The following is a 14608-nucleotide window of genomic DNA, read 5'->3' as shown; positions in this document are numbered from 1 at the left end:
ACACAATTGTTTTTATAATACAGAATTAATAATTTAAAAAAATAAAAATATATTTGTAAGGGCGGTTGGATCAGGAACCGCCCCTAGGGGCGGCTGGATCAGAAACCGCCCCTACAAATCATCCCGACTATAAAACCAAGGGCGCATGTGTGTTGTCTGCAGTTGGGAGCTCTCTTCTCCTCCAACGCCATTAGGTTGCCCCGCCGACGCCGTCCCACGCCCCTTCCCCGCACCCGCGTGCCCCATCTCCGCGCCCCCTCCTCGCACCCGTGCCCCCTCGCCCCCTCCCGCGCACTCGTCCTAGGGTTTCCAGAGGAGTGGCGACGCCGCCGGCGAGCGAGGAGCCTTCAGCCTCCAGCGGTCCCGCACCCGGCCCCCGGCGCCCACCCCCCGCGCGCCGACGACGTAGGCTCCAGGTGCCCCGCGCCCGGCCCCCGGCGTCCCGCCCAACGACGTAGGCTCCCGGCTCCCCGCTCCCGTTCACCTCGCCTGCCCCAGGACTGGATTCGGCCGGCTGAACATGGCCTTGCCGACCGTCGCCGCCCTACTCCAAGCTTGCCTAGGTCTTCGCCGGACCCTTTGCCGGCAACGAGCATCCACCAGTCACACACCAGGTATGCCCGCCCCCCTCTCTTCCCTTCCTTCTGGGTAAAATTGAGCACCCGAACCCTAATTCAAACTAGTTGTATCTGGGTCTGATCTAATCACAGGTGTAAGTGTGCATGTATTATGCCTACTAATTTCGTTTTTTGGCTAAAAAAATTTATCTAGTGTACATGTGTAGCCGCCCCTGATGCCCACCCCCTTCTATTGGCTTCCTGTTGCTCGGCACCGGTTGATAGCCATTTCTTTCTACCAAGTGTTCTAGGATCGGATGAGGTTGTAGAGGAGGGTGGTGAATACTGTGTCGAATGATTTGATAATTAGATTTGTGTTAGAGCAATTCTACCTGACTGTCAATGTTTCTGGGAGGGTTTCATGGTGAATTGTACACACCCCTGAAACAATTGTGATTGCTTAGACTCCAGAGTGCTTGTGTTTTCTTATACACATGTTTAGGATTGAAGTTTTCTTTTCTTTTTTAGTTAGTATGCTGCAGTGTCGTGAGATATAAATTGAACTGTCGTTTCAGATTAGATAAAACTCTGACATTAAAAGGGGAAGTCCACTTATGCACTGACAGAACTCAAGCATTCAAGTAAGTTGTAACAATAGAATCAGAGTTGGAAATTCTTCTGGATAGCTAAAGTGACTCACTTATTCACTGTGCACGATATCTTTATTGTATGAACATTCACTTGCTCTGAAATCACATCCACATAACCATCCATTTGGTGTGTGCTAATTGCCTTCACGGGTATTGATTGTTGTCCTAATTTGATGAATGTAGCTAGTCTAATGGAGGACACTCGAGTCATGTGGTTGGTGACAATGGTTTGAGTTGCACTAGCTGCAAGTTAGGTGAGTTTGCAGTGAATTTTCTTGGATTTGGTCCCGTAATCGAAGCCTTTAATCCCAGTCCTATATGCATGACTCTGACAACCAAGTGCACCCTTTGTGACAAACAGTTTTTTTTAGAGTGGCAGTTTAAAAAATTTAGGTATCGGGATATCAATTTGTCAACGGATTAGAAATTAAGAATGCAGTTTGCAGGATTTTTTTACATGGTGCTGGTGATTTGGCAATACCTTCTAGTTGTGTTATGTATTTACATCCACAATACCTTCTAGTCGGTTTTCTTTTGTAGCCATCAATCATGATTAGTTTGATTTGGCAATGAAAATATGTGGTGCTGTCAGTTTGTTGCAACATATATGGTGCCATCCAGGTAAATATCTGTTTTTTAGAAGCACAATACCGACAGAGGCTCACACATACACACAATTCACCACACGCACGTCACCTGAAGATTCCAAATTCAGGAAGGCCATTTCTGCTGTCACTCGCCTCGTGAAAGCAGTCGGTCGGGAGCCACTCTGTGTCCTTTACCTTTTAGGTTTATATAAACAACTTGTTGACATCTTACATATGTATACCAAATCAAATACAGTGCTTGTATATTGCAAGATAAAAATTGGTGCAGTACCTGAGAAGTAAAACTCAGGATCGGCTTGCCGCTGCTTGCACATTTGTGAATACTTCAACTTTAATTTTAGGAACCACCTGTCGATTATATTCGGTAGAGGCATGCCATGATTTTATCAATCTCAATATGGGGTCGTTTAGTCTTATACTGTTGTATTTATTAAAGTAGTGCGCAACAGTTTAGATCGGCCACTTTGCTTAAATATTAATTGCAGTAAAACAGTAAATTAATGGTGATCTGAAGATGCCTGTACTACTGAAGAGTGGCACGGCATGGAAATAATATCTTTTCATTGTGGTATTGTTTCTGTCATAAGCAAAGCAGTTTGCTTTACAATGCCACTTTGGCATTATAAATTAGCCTATGTGACCAAATTTATTTTAATTTAGAGTCATACAGATTGAAATTAGCCTATGTAAATATTTTGTTAATATAAACTTAGGTTAAAACATATAAGTTCCATTTTACGTGTTAACTGCTCTCTAACCCTGTTATTTTCGTTACTTACTCCACTTCATTTTTCCCAAATACCTATGTTTTTTTCTAGGATGACACTATTTTTATCTTGTAATTCTTAATGAATCGGTGCTTATAGCTGATTGTTTTGGATACAACTATTTGTATATACTACTACTACTATACTGAACTACTACTACTACTCTACTCTACTGAACTACTACTACTCTACTTGCTACTGCTAGCTACTCCTACTCCTACTCCTACTAGCTGGCTGCTACTCTACTCTCTTCTCTAGCTACTGGCTGCTACTCTTAACTACTGGCTGCTACACTTCTCTACTCCTCCTCTACTCTACTCCTCTACTCAACAGCTGTTGCTTTTTTTACACCTTTTCCTCTCTATGTTTGCTAAGCAGCTGTTGTTTTTTTTGCCAAATCTCCCCTCTCATCTCATCTCCTTTGTTTTGCCGATGATGAAATTGTCTAAGTCCATACATTATATGGAATATGAGCTGATGATCAAGAACTTATGAGGAACTTGACATCATTAGCAGCCGCCCCTACATTACCTTCTCCTCTCTTCTCTGTTATGATGCCTTGATGCTCTAAGTTCAAGATCAGATGATGATTGACATGTTTATGAGGCCTCTACTACTGCTACTTCTCGTTTTTTTGACATATTATTGTTTTATAGGACTACTATGTTTTATAGACCTTTTTTATTTCTTATACCTTCTCGCATACCTAAAGCACACTTTCTTGCATCTATTAGAACAAAGCGCGAAATAATGTCGCGGACACCAGACAGTGCAGCCCGATGCCCCGAGCATGATGAGCAGCCAACCCTTGAGGAGCAAGCACTAGAGGACTAGCTTACTCAGGAACAATTCGATAACGAGGTAGAAAAGGATCTAGAAGTGATGCTTACTCAAGAGCAGTGTGACGAGGAGGAAAGCCCCGAAGGAGAGGCTGCAGAGGGCGAAGAAGAAGAGGATGATGATGATGATGACTCAGAAGAGGGATATGAAAGTCCCAAGAATCCTTTCCCATGTGAAGCGAGAAGGAGGCCAACAGAGGAAGATTTGGATAAGGATTTTGACCCGAACGAGGAGGTAGGAAAAAAGCCTTAGCTTGTAAATTTTGCTAAAGCTTTGGCTGTGTTACCTCTGCTAACACTTTGATCTATCGTATATATAGGTCCCTCCTGAAACTCGAAAAAGACGACATCGACGTCCGCTACATCTTGCTGGACAAGACGGAGTAGAGGAAAGGAGAGCAGAGGCAACAGCCATAGAGACGGATCACGATGCCTCTGCTCTACAAACTCAAGACACAACCACGACTACCAAGCCTAAGAGGAAATGAGGGGATAGAAAAGGAAATCTATATCCAGATAAGGCATGCTATGTGATAACAGAGGTCGGGCTAGTAGGGGAGATCCTTGAGCCGAAGGAATTAAGAGGACTATTCCGTAATGCGATCGGGGCCCTAGTAAAAGATAAATTGAACCCAACAATCCCTAACTAGAAAGAGGTACCAGAGAACACAAAGAATGCACTATGGGATAGGCAGCTGAAGGTCTATTTTAGATTTCCGGAGGGTAAGCATGAATTGGTAAAAAAATGCTATTAGGATGATGTGAGAGTCATTTCGACGTTGGAGGTCGGAGCTAAACACGAAGTATATCCAAAAGGGGTTAACTCCCTTCAATGAGTTCGGCAAAATAACTCCTAGTCAATAGGAGGAGCTCGTGGCTCAGAAGACTTCACCCGAGACATTGGAGCTCAGTGCCCGTAACACCGAGCTAGCGAAGAGGAACAAACACCACCATCATCTAGGCCCCGGTGGCTACTATGCCAAGGAAGAGTAATTTAGGAAGATGGACGAAGAGGCCGCAGCTGCTGGGAATATCAATGTGATGAATTTGAAGGTACGCTCAAGGAACTAGATATATGCAAGGAGTACAGAATCATCCGGCGGTAATCTTAAGTTTGATAAGCCGAAGACCCAAGAGGCGGTATCAAAGATACTAAAATATGCTGAAGACAAGGAGAAGGGCTCATTCAATCCTTCCAGAGAGAGGGACGAGCTTAGCCTTGGCTTAGGAAACAAGGAGCACATAGGCCACACCAGGGGGCTATGGAAAAGGACGACCTAGAAGCAAGGATTCGAAGAGGATAGGCACATGTACAAGAAACATGGCCAAGACCGGGAGACTAGTCTTGAGCTCCAAGTGAAGGCTCTAGTTGCGAAGACGCTGGAGGAGCAAGGACTGTCTACAGAGCCATGGATATTAGTGACGCCGCCAGGAGAACTGGCATTAGTTGGTAGCCCTCCGAAAGTTCCTAGCAGCCAAGGTTCCACTATAGCCACAACCCCAGTCGATCGCATACGAGAACCAACTAGTTGCACCTTGGTGTTTTTCAGCGGTCGACAGAACACTGTGATGGAGGTGGCAACAGGTGTGGCACATCCTTCCGGTGGCTTACACCACAATAATAAGATACCGCCGGACTACACTAGGGTCGAGGTGCATACAGTGAAGCCCGAGTTCATGCAGTGGAGGATAGACTACGCAACTCCCAAGGGCCTGGTGTTACTCAGAGACATTATGGGGCAGTTCATCCTCTGGCATAAACGGGACATTATATTGACTGCTTCTTCGCCACCTCCCCCTCTCCCAAATTTGGAGCAAGTTGAGGTTGGGGAGATATTTTCACCGTCTCGTGACCCCCACATTCTTGAGATGCCACATTCTTCCCTGCCTCCTAGCGAGCATGTGCCTGATGAGATGCCACAACCTTCTTCAGCTCATACCGAGCAAGTGCATCATGAGATACCACAGTCTTCTCAACAAGCACAGCCGATACATGAACAACGAGTGCCTCCTGAAGAAGCTGCAGCATAAGAAGATGAGGACGTGCCTAAATGGAAACTTCGAAAGAAGCATCCAATCACCATAAGGCCAGTTTATGTTTTGATGAAAGACGTCTCGTCGGTGTCCAAGTGGTATTCCCATGACCAGTTCAAGCCTGAGAACCAAGTTAAAAAAGTCCCATCACGGGGTTCTGAGGAGGCCGTCACTAGCAAACTCCACCAAATTATAAAGCAGTATCCAAATATTGATGCCATCAAATGATCAAAGGACTGCCCAAAAACATATGAAAGAGGCAAGCCCTTCCTACCAAACCGGGACATCCAGCGCCTACCACTTGGAATGAGAAGGTTCCATGATTGGTACTTCCGTGTTCTCCCAACGAGCATAGATCTCATACAAGCATGCTTCCCCACCGGTATATTTGGAAGCCCAGCCAGAAAATTTGTCTTTGACTTCAATGACATGTAAATATGCTTTCACCTGGGAGAAATGGAGATGAATCTAATTCGCACGTGGTGCCTGTAAGTCCTTGTCCTCCCGATATGATATGAATGTAATCTTTGAATTTTATTGTAACTAACCCACGCCGTAATTTGTAGAATGCAAGTGCACATTGTTAAATAAATGCCAAGTGTGAAAGCCGAGTATGTAGACCCTCAAGCTATAGCCCAAACAAATTTTAATTACCCTAAACGGTGGACACTGGATGCCAAAGAGCTAGCTGCTGTAAAGACTCTTCGGGAGAAAGAGCACATCCGTACGGTGAAACTAAGGGAAGAGTCCCTTAAGATTGCGGCATACATTGCCCTAGCTTTCAAAAATCTTCAACACTCTACTATATGGCTACCATACAACTTTGAGTAAGTTCAACTCTATACTTAAAGCTTTGTTCAATATATTTTATTCGATGCAAAATAGCTTATCTAGTTCTATGATTAAATCCATGCAGCAACCACTGAATTTGTATAGCCATCGATGTCAGGAGGAGCATGGCATGGGTCTTTGATTCATTAGATAGGGACACGGTGACATACAAAGACTTCATATCGATTATCAAGACGTATATATATCGACAATCCTCATTAGCTTATATGTTTGTATACATACTTGTAACGTTCACTTTTGGATACTAACAAGTTATATTTGCTAAAATAATTTTAACAGGGCATTTAGGTTCTATGTCACTAATCATCATGAAAGGCATGATTCAGCAAGGAAGGAAAAGCTGGCTATAAAAACACTATATGCGGTAAGTGTAACTTACTACTTCAGTACTCCGTTACATGGCTGTCAAAAGCATTACTTAATATTTTCATATGCAAAACACATAGTGCCCCAAGCAGAAGCCTGGGAGTGTACATTATGGATATTATATGTGTTCTATGATGAGTAACACCGATGCCTACAGGAGACACCCCTTAAGGATAAGTTTGAACCTCTTCACCCGTAGTATAAAAACTTCGTACATGGTATGAAATACTAAATTGAAACTTGTTCTCTTGTAGTGGAGAGAAAAGAAAGGAATGAAAAGAGACCCATACAAGGACGAACAACTCTTAGAGGTCGTCGGCGACCTTTGCAACTTCATATTGGACCAGATTGTACACGTCAGAGGCGCCTACCATGACCGACAGTCTGAGTTAGGTACAAATCCTCAGTACCAACACCTTCGTGAGACTGAAAGGCTAGCTCTAGGACATTGATAAGAATGTGTATAGAATTTGTATATTTAATGATGGATTGTATATATTCTTGTGAATTGGACTTGTAATTGTAGTTTATAGAGTAGTCTTGTGCTTGCAGTCCCTGTCGCGGGGCGTTCGGCAACGCGAACGCGGTTCGGAACGTTGGTCGCGGGGCGTTCGGCAATACGAACGCGGTTCGGAACGTTGGTCGCGGGGCGTTCGGCAACGCGAACGCGGTTCGGAATGTTGGTCGCGGGGCGTTCGGCAACGCGAACGCGGTTCGGAACGTTGGTCGTGGGGCGTTCGGCAACGCGATTTTGAATTGTAAATTTGAATTTTTTTTTGCGGGAAAACGTACTGTCGGAGCGGTTCTAGATTGAACCATCCCTACAAATACCTGTTTGTAGGGGCGGCTGGTACTACAGCCACCCCTACAAATCGATTTATAAGGGCGGCTGGTAATACAAGCCGCCCCTACAAATCGATTTGTAAGGGCGGCCTGGAAACCGCCCCTACAAATGCATGATTTGTAGAGACCATTGCGTAGGGACGGCTGGGCAAACCACCCCTACTGGAGCTGCCCCTAAAATTTATATTCTACATAGTGATACTTTGCCATGTAAGTGTCGTCCAGCTATTTTGCACTCGAAATACTAGTCGTTTTTTAGCCTTGCCAGCAGGGGCGGATCCAGCAGTGGGGCAGGGGGGGCTCAAGCCCCCCGAAGCAGTGCAAATTACTGTAGAGCCCCTATGAATTTTTAGGCAAAGTTCTATAGTGTAGGGGGCTGAGACTTAAGATCGAGCAGCAGTGTTGTTTAGTCCTCCCTAAAATATTTCCTAATCCGCCGCTGCTCGCCAGTGTGCTGAGAGCCAAGAGCTTCGAAGTGTGAAAATTCCATGTGCTGCCGTTGAGTCCAGGCAGCTACCGTACACACACACACACACATATATATATATATATATATATATATATATATATATATATATATATATATATAGGGAGAGGCTATTCAGTAGCCGGCTACAGAATAAGTTATTCTGTAGCCACCTCCATTTACCATAATTTTATATACTAATTTACGATAATGTCAATATATATTTACTATAGTTGGGTTACTATAACACACGGGGATATTTACCATAACGTTATAGTAAACCACTTAGTAAGGAGTTACTATAATCTCATAAATTAACATAGTAATTATCGTAACTCAAAGTGGCTATAGAATAAGTTATTTTGTAGCCAGCTACAGAGTAGTAGTTCTATATATATATATATATATATATATATATATATATATATATATATATATACACACACACACACACACACACAGGTGACCTGCTGCTGTAGGCACAAACTGATTCAGTTTTTGTCGAGAGACACACAGACACTTGAGAGACAAAATAATGGCTCTGATGATGATGAGGTACATGCTTCATGCTCTGATGATCCTGGCGCAGGTCTTCTTCACGCTCCTCTACTTCATCACCGAGGCCGCCTTCAACAGGGGGCTCAACCCCTACGTCTACGTCACCTACCGCTACCTCCTCGCCGCCTGCATCCTCTGCCCATTCGCCTACTTCTACGAGAAGTAAGTATATACGTTAACAACAAACAATACTGCGCCGCGTTTTGCTTTCTTCAGATTAATTGAACAAAGCTTGGTCATGATTCTGTGTTTGATGCTGTCTTCCTTTTTTTTGATCTTGTATGCAGGACGTTGAGGCCTAAAATGACACTCATGTTGATCCTAGAGATATTCGTACTGTCACTTATGGGGTAAGAATATATATGTTTTCCTGTTTCGTTTTTCTCTCCAACATGTTTTTTTAAAAAAAAGTAGTAGGAAAACATGTGCAGGGGGAGCTTAACTCTGAACATGTACTTCTCAAGCTTGAAGTACACATCCCCAACTTTTGTCACCTCCATGATAAACACAGTGGCTTCAATCACATTCGTCATCGCCATCGTCCTCAGGTGACCTGACCTGACCTAGCCTTGTCTTATATATATAGAGAGAGGACGAGACTAAAATGCACATTCTGTGCAGCAAATGCACCCGATCGCGAGAGTGAGCGGCGAGACGCGCGGAGCACGGCGAGCGGCGAGCGAGAGACGTACCGACTCGAACCAGACTCCACGCGTCGCATTAACAAACTCCACGTTTGTGCATGCAAAAAATAGATGGAGGCAACCAACCATGTGATGCCACATCACAGGTTAACCCACCAACCAGAAAGCATACATGCAGGAAATCTTTTCTTGATTCGAAACGAAAAAAATGCTCAGGCTCGTTGCATTCCTGTTGGGTAGGCCAGTTGCGACTGCTCTAGACGGCTAGTTGCAACATCGTTTGTATATCAGTTGCAACTCATCCTTTGAACCGATTGCAACTTCCGTCCTATACAAATTGCAACCTTGGTGATAGGCCAATTGCATTCCGGTTGGATGGGGCAGTTGCAACTGTCCTGGACAGCTGGTTGCAGCTCCGTTTGTATACCAGTTCCAACTCAGCCCGTCAGCCGATTGCAACTTCAGTCGTACACAAATTACAACTCTGGTGGTAGACCAGTTGCGACTCGTGTGATAGGCCAGTTGCATTCCGTGCAATGAGTGCACAGACCCTCTCTAACCCTGCGGTCCACGCGCCAGCGCACTCCCGCAGGACCCTCTCCACATTTTCCTGCCAAACCTGCGCTCATGCATGCAAAATTAAATGAACACAACCAACCACGTGACGCCACCTCATAGGTCAACCCACCCACCAGTAAGTATGCATGGATGTAATCTTTTCTTGTTTTGATTCGAAAAAATATGATATCTCCTAAACCACATATCTGTTTTTGAATCGGTTTGAAGTAGGTTCTTCGAATAAATATGTTTAACAAAATAAGATCTATGAAGGCTATATTTGTTGAAAAAAAATTTAAAGTATGTAATTGCAACTAAGTTGTACAGTGAGTTACAAGCACGTCTGCAACATAATTGTAACTTGGTTGTGGCCTATTTAGCACTGGTTGCAAGTACTTGTGGCCTATTTAGCACTAGCCAATTGCAACTTGAACATCTGACCAGTTGCAACCAAGGTGCATTCTGTACAGCTACTCAATTGCAGCTAGCAAGTACTCACTTGCAACCTAGTTGGTAGATGCACTTGTCCAGTTGCAACCCCAGTTAGTACCGGTTGCAACTTGTTACTACACAATTACTACTGGTTGCAATAAGTTACTACCCGATTGCAAACCAATTACTACTGATTGCAACTAGTTACTACTCAATTGCAACACAGTTACTACTAAGATATGATTGCAACTCGGAATTGCAACTTGGCGTGATTATAGTGACCAGATGCATATAATACACAGAGTTATAACTAGTTGCTACTAGTTGGTAGGTAGAGAGTTGCAATCGGTAGTACATTGACATGCAACTCGCTTAAAGGATAAAAAAAAATATCCATATTGGATCTAGTTTTGCTCAGAATATTTTTTTGAGTCGAATGCAACAAACGGTTTGTCAATCAGAGTTACGGTTTAGGAGAAAACTTGTTTCAAAGATTCGAACCAACAAAAAATTTCATGCATGCATATGTACAGTCTAGTGGGATTTGTATGCTAGGTGGCTTTACGTGGTAGGTGGAAGATACAACTTAACTTAGGAAAGCATGCACTGCATGTTCGCTTGGACGCGCTGGTTGCTCCAAGTTGGTGTGCCCGTCGGCCTGAGTGCATTCTATATACATGATGTACCCAGGTGTATTATAGCAAAACAGTATATATATATATATATATATATATATATGCGCAATTTCAAGAATTGGTTTGTCTGGCTCATGTTCATCAGGATGGAGATCGTAGACGTAAGACCCTGCGAGGGCTCGTGAGGATCGCAGGGACCATGGTGTCGTTGGCTGGGGCGACCACCATGAGCCTTTACAGAGGAGCGGCGGTGAAGAGGCTGTGGAGGGCGCCCATTCACATACATGGCACCGGCGGCGGCGTTGATCATGTGGTGGCACATGAGAGCTGGGTAAAAGGATCGCTCCTCGCGCTGGCAAGCTGCATCTGCTGGTCAATCTGGATCATCTTGCAGGTGCCTAGCTTAGCCTGCCTCTTCCAGTCCAGCTACTCTGGTAATCTGGTAGAGCCATAAGCAACAAGTAATAATGCATGGTTGGTCCACACATGGTGGCACGCAGGCGTCGTCTATAAAGAGGTACCCAGCCAAGCTGTCGCTGACGGCATGGATGTCCATGGTTGGAGGCCTGCAGTCGGCGGTTTTCGCGGCGTTCGTGCAGCGCAACGTGGAAGATTGGCTCGTTGGCTTCGGCCTCCTAGTGCATCGTGTACACGGTAGGTATATATAGCCTGTTTGGGAGGCCGTAAACGGTCGTGGATTATTTACTGCTGGCTGGTTTGGTGTGAGAGAAAAACACTGTTTCTGGCTGGAAATTTACGATCGTTTACGAGCAAGCGAACAAGCTGCTTCACAAAAGTTATATATTCTTGAGTGCTAGCTGAATGAACTGCAGACTGATATGCAGACTTGTTTTTATTTAGGCAATCGCCTGCAATGGCTTGACTGTGATCATTCAGCTGTGGTGCAACAAGAAGAAAGGCCCCGTGTTTGTGACCATGTTCAACCCCCTCCTCACCGCCATGGTGGCCATCCTCGCCTATGTCGTCTTCGGTGAAAATCTATACGCTGGAAGCGTGATTGGAGGCGTGCTTGTGATTCTGGGGCTTTACTTCACTATGTAAAAAACGATTTTTAGCAACGGGACGAATTTTTTGTAGGGGCGACTGGTGATGAAGCCGCCCCTACAGTGCCGTGCTCGGGTGTCCAGACACCAGCCGCTACTACAAATAGAACAGCAGGGGCGGCTCACTCATCAGCCGCCCTCCGCGTTGATATTTGTAGGGGCGGCTGGTAATTGAGCCGCCCCTACAAATACCCCCGTATAAATAGCTCCGATTTATAGGAGCGGCTCAATCACCAGTCGCCCCTACAAATGACCCTCATATAAAACAGCTGCAGCACCTTCTTCCTCCTCGGATCACTCACTCCAACCCGTGAAAGAAAGTGGGGAGGCCTTGGGCACCTCCTAAAAATTGCTCTACTAAGGGGGAAGGTTTTGGTCTCAAATCATTTGGTAGGGAGGTTGTAGAAGTTAAGAAAATGTTATTCCACACTTTTTTTTTCTAGTTTTAATGGTTGGTTAGTGAGTAATTAAAGTTTTGTTTTTCTCTCTCTTCTATGGTGCTTGAGCTACTTATGAAGCAAATTAGACCCAAGTTTCAAATGTACTAGGGTAAATTAGGGAGGGGAACAAGATCATACCCTTATTTGGTCCATGTTTCTTGATTTTAGTGAACAATTAGTTAGTTTTATGCATGTTTTATGTGCATGTAGATCTAGATCTAGGGTTTGATTTTTTTTTATTAATTTTGTTTTTGTAAATTTAGACTAAGGTTTGTATGAAAGATATTGGGTAAAGTATAATTGTTGCTAATTGTTGTTTTTAAATTTATTTATTGTAATCAATAAATATGTATTTTAATTAATTATGGATAAATGGGCCATTAATTAATTTCTCTCTACCATGGTGTGTTTGTATATTTCATGTAATTATATTATATTTATATTCATATATATCTGAAGTATATATAATTATTCTCAAGTAATTATTAATTTGATTCATTTTTATATATATCTGAATAAATAGTCCTTTAATGTTTGTTTTGTTGTTGTTGTTGTAAAAGATGAAGTACAGGAACTCTTAGATGTATGGTTCGTTAAGGTTCAAAGCAGGTTTCCGTGAAGAGGTGGATAAATTTATTGAAGCCGCAAAGAAGCATGCAATGACATTGAAAGAGAATAGGGATATAATTATTTGTCCCTGTAAAGATTGCAAGAACCGTATGGTATGGACAGATGTGACTATCATCAGATCACATTTGATTATACGAGGATTTGTTGAGGACTACACAGTGTGGATTCATCATGGTGAAACGGTTATTGTTAACGACAAGGATGAGGAGGAATACGACGACAAAACCATAGGATCCTTGTCCCAATATTTAGCAGAGCTTGATGCACGAATGGATTTCGAGTTTAGCAATGAACAAGGTGGTGATGCAGGTGGTTGGGATGGTAACGACAAAGGTGGTGCCAATAATGATGGTGGAGCACGTGTCGAGGATAAAGATGATTTGGAGGACATGATTCAAGCCCTTGGACTAGAGATTTTACTAAATAGCCCGAAAGATCTAGAAAATTTGGAAAGGGTGACAAAAGCATCGAAGGAGACTGTGTATGGTGTTGAAAAGGGATGTCCGACACATTGGACATTGCTACATTTTGTGCTTGAGCTGCTCATCCTGAAGGCTAAGTACGGCTGGTCAGACTGTAGTTTCAATGATCTATTGCATTTTCTGTCATGGGTGCTGCCACAACCAAACTCAGTTCCCGCCAACACATACCAAGCGAAGAAGGTCATAAGTCCATTGACAATGGGGGTTGAAAAAAATCCATGCATGCCCCAACCACTGTATACTTTTTCGTGGCGAAACATTCAAGTCACTGGATAAATGTCCCCGGTGTGGGACCAGACGGAACAAGAACAATGACCTTTAGGTGGGGACAAAGCCTCCACGGGGAAAAAGAGGAATAAGAAGGGTACAAAAAATGTGGTACAAGAATCTCAGCCCCCAGAGGACACTCCATTAGGCAACGATGCAAAGTAGAGAAGAATTCCTGCCTTGGTAATGTGGTACCTGCCAGTGACCGACCGCTTGAGACGTATCTTCCTAAACTCTAAAGAAGCCGCACTCATGACATGGTGGGATGATGAGCATAAGGTGGATGATGATAAGATTGCACACCTGACTGATTGTAGTCAATGACAAAGGTTTGATGAGAAGCACAAAAAATTCAGCGATGACCCAAGGAATATTTGGTTTGGCTTGAGCACCGATGGAATGAATCTCTTCAATGAGAGGATGAGCGACCACAGCACATGGCTAGTGATCTTGAGCATGTACAACATCCCAACATGGTTGTGTCAGAAGAGAAAGTACCTTCTCCTCACTATTCTTATTTTTTGCCCTAAACAATCAGGCATTGATATAGACGTGTTTCTCAAGCCTTTGATGCAAGAAATGGAGAGGCTATGGAGGCATGGGGAGCAGATGTACAATGCGTTCCAAAAGGAGGACTTCATATGTAGAGCAATAATATTTATTACTACCAATGATTACCCTACACTGTTTGCTTTGTCTGGACATATCAAAGGGAAGACGGGATGCTTGATTTGCTTGGATGGTACTACATGGGTGTACCTAGATGCATCCAAGAAGATAGTTTACCTAAGAAACCAACGCTTCTTAAAGACAAGTCACAAGTACTGGAGCAAATTGTTCTTTAGATTTTATGACAACGCCCTGGAGATTGAACCCCCTCTGGAGAGATGTCATAACGGAGAACACGTGTACAGAA

General features: G+C 43.7%; 1 pseudogene; it reads left to right on the top strand.

Annotated features, from left to right (window-relative positions):
• The first annotated feature begins 8532 nt into the window (after positions 1 to 8532).
• On the top strand, positions 8533 to 11871 carry LOC136463765 (WAT1-related protein At3g18200-like; annotated as a pseudogene).
• The last annotated feature ends 2737 nt before the right edge of the window (positions 11872 to 14608 follow it).

Source organism: Miscanthus floridulus, chromosome 1 (assembly GCF_019320115.1).
Source record: "Miscanthus floridulus cultivar M001 chromosome 1, ASM1932011v1, whole genome shotgun sequence".
In the NCBI taxonomy this organism is placed as follows: Eukaryota; Viridiplantae; Streptophyta; class Magnoliopsida; order Poales; family Poaceae; genus Miscanthus; species Miscanthus floridulus.
The sequence above is the reverse complement of the archived record's forward strand: the minus strand, read 5'-3'. Positions and strand labels throughout refer to the sequence as shown.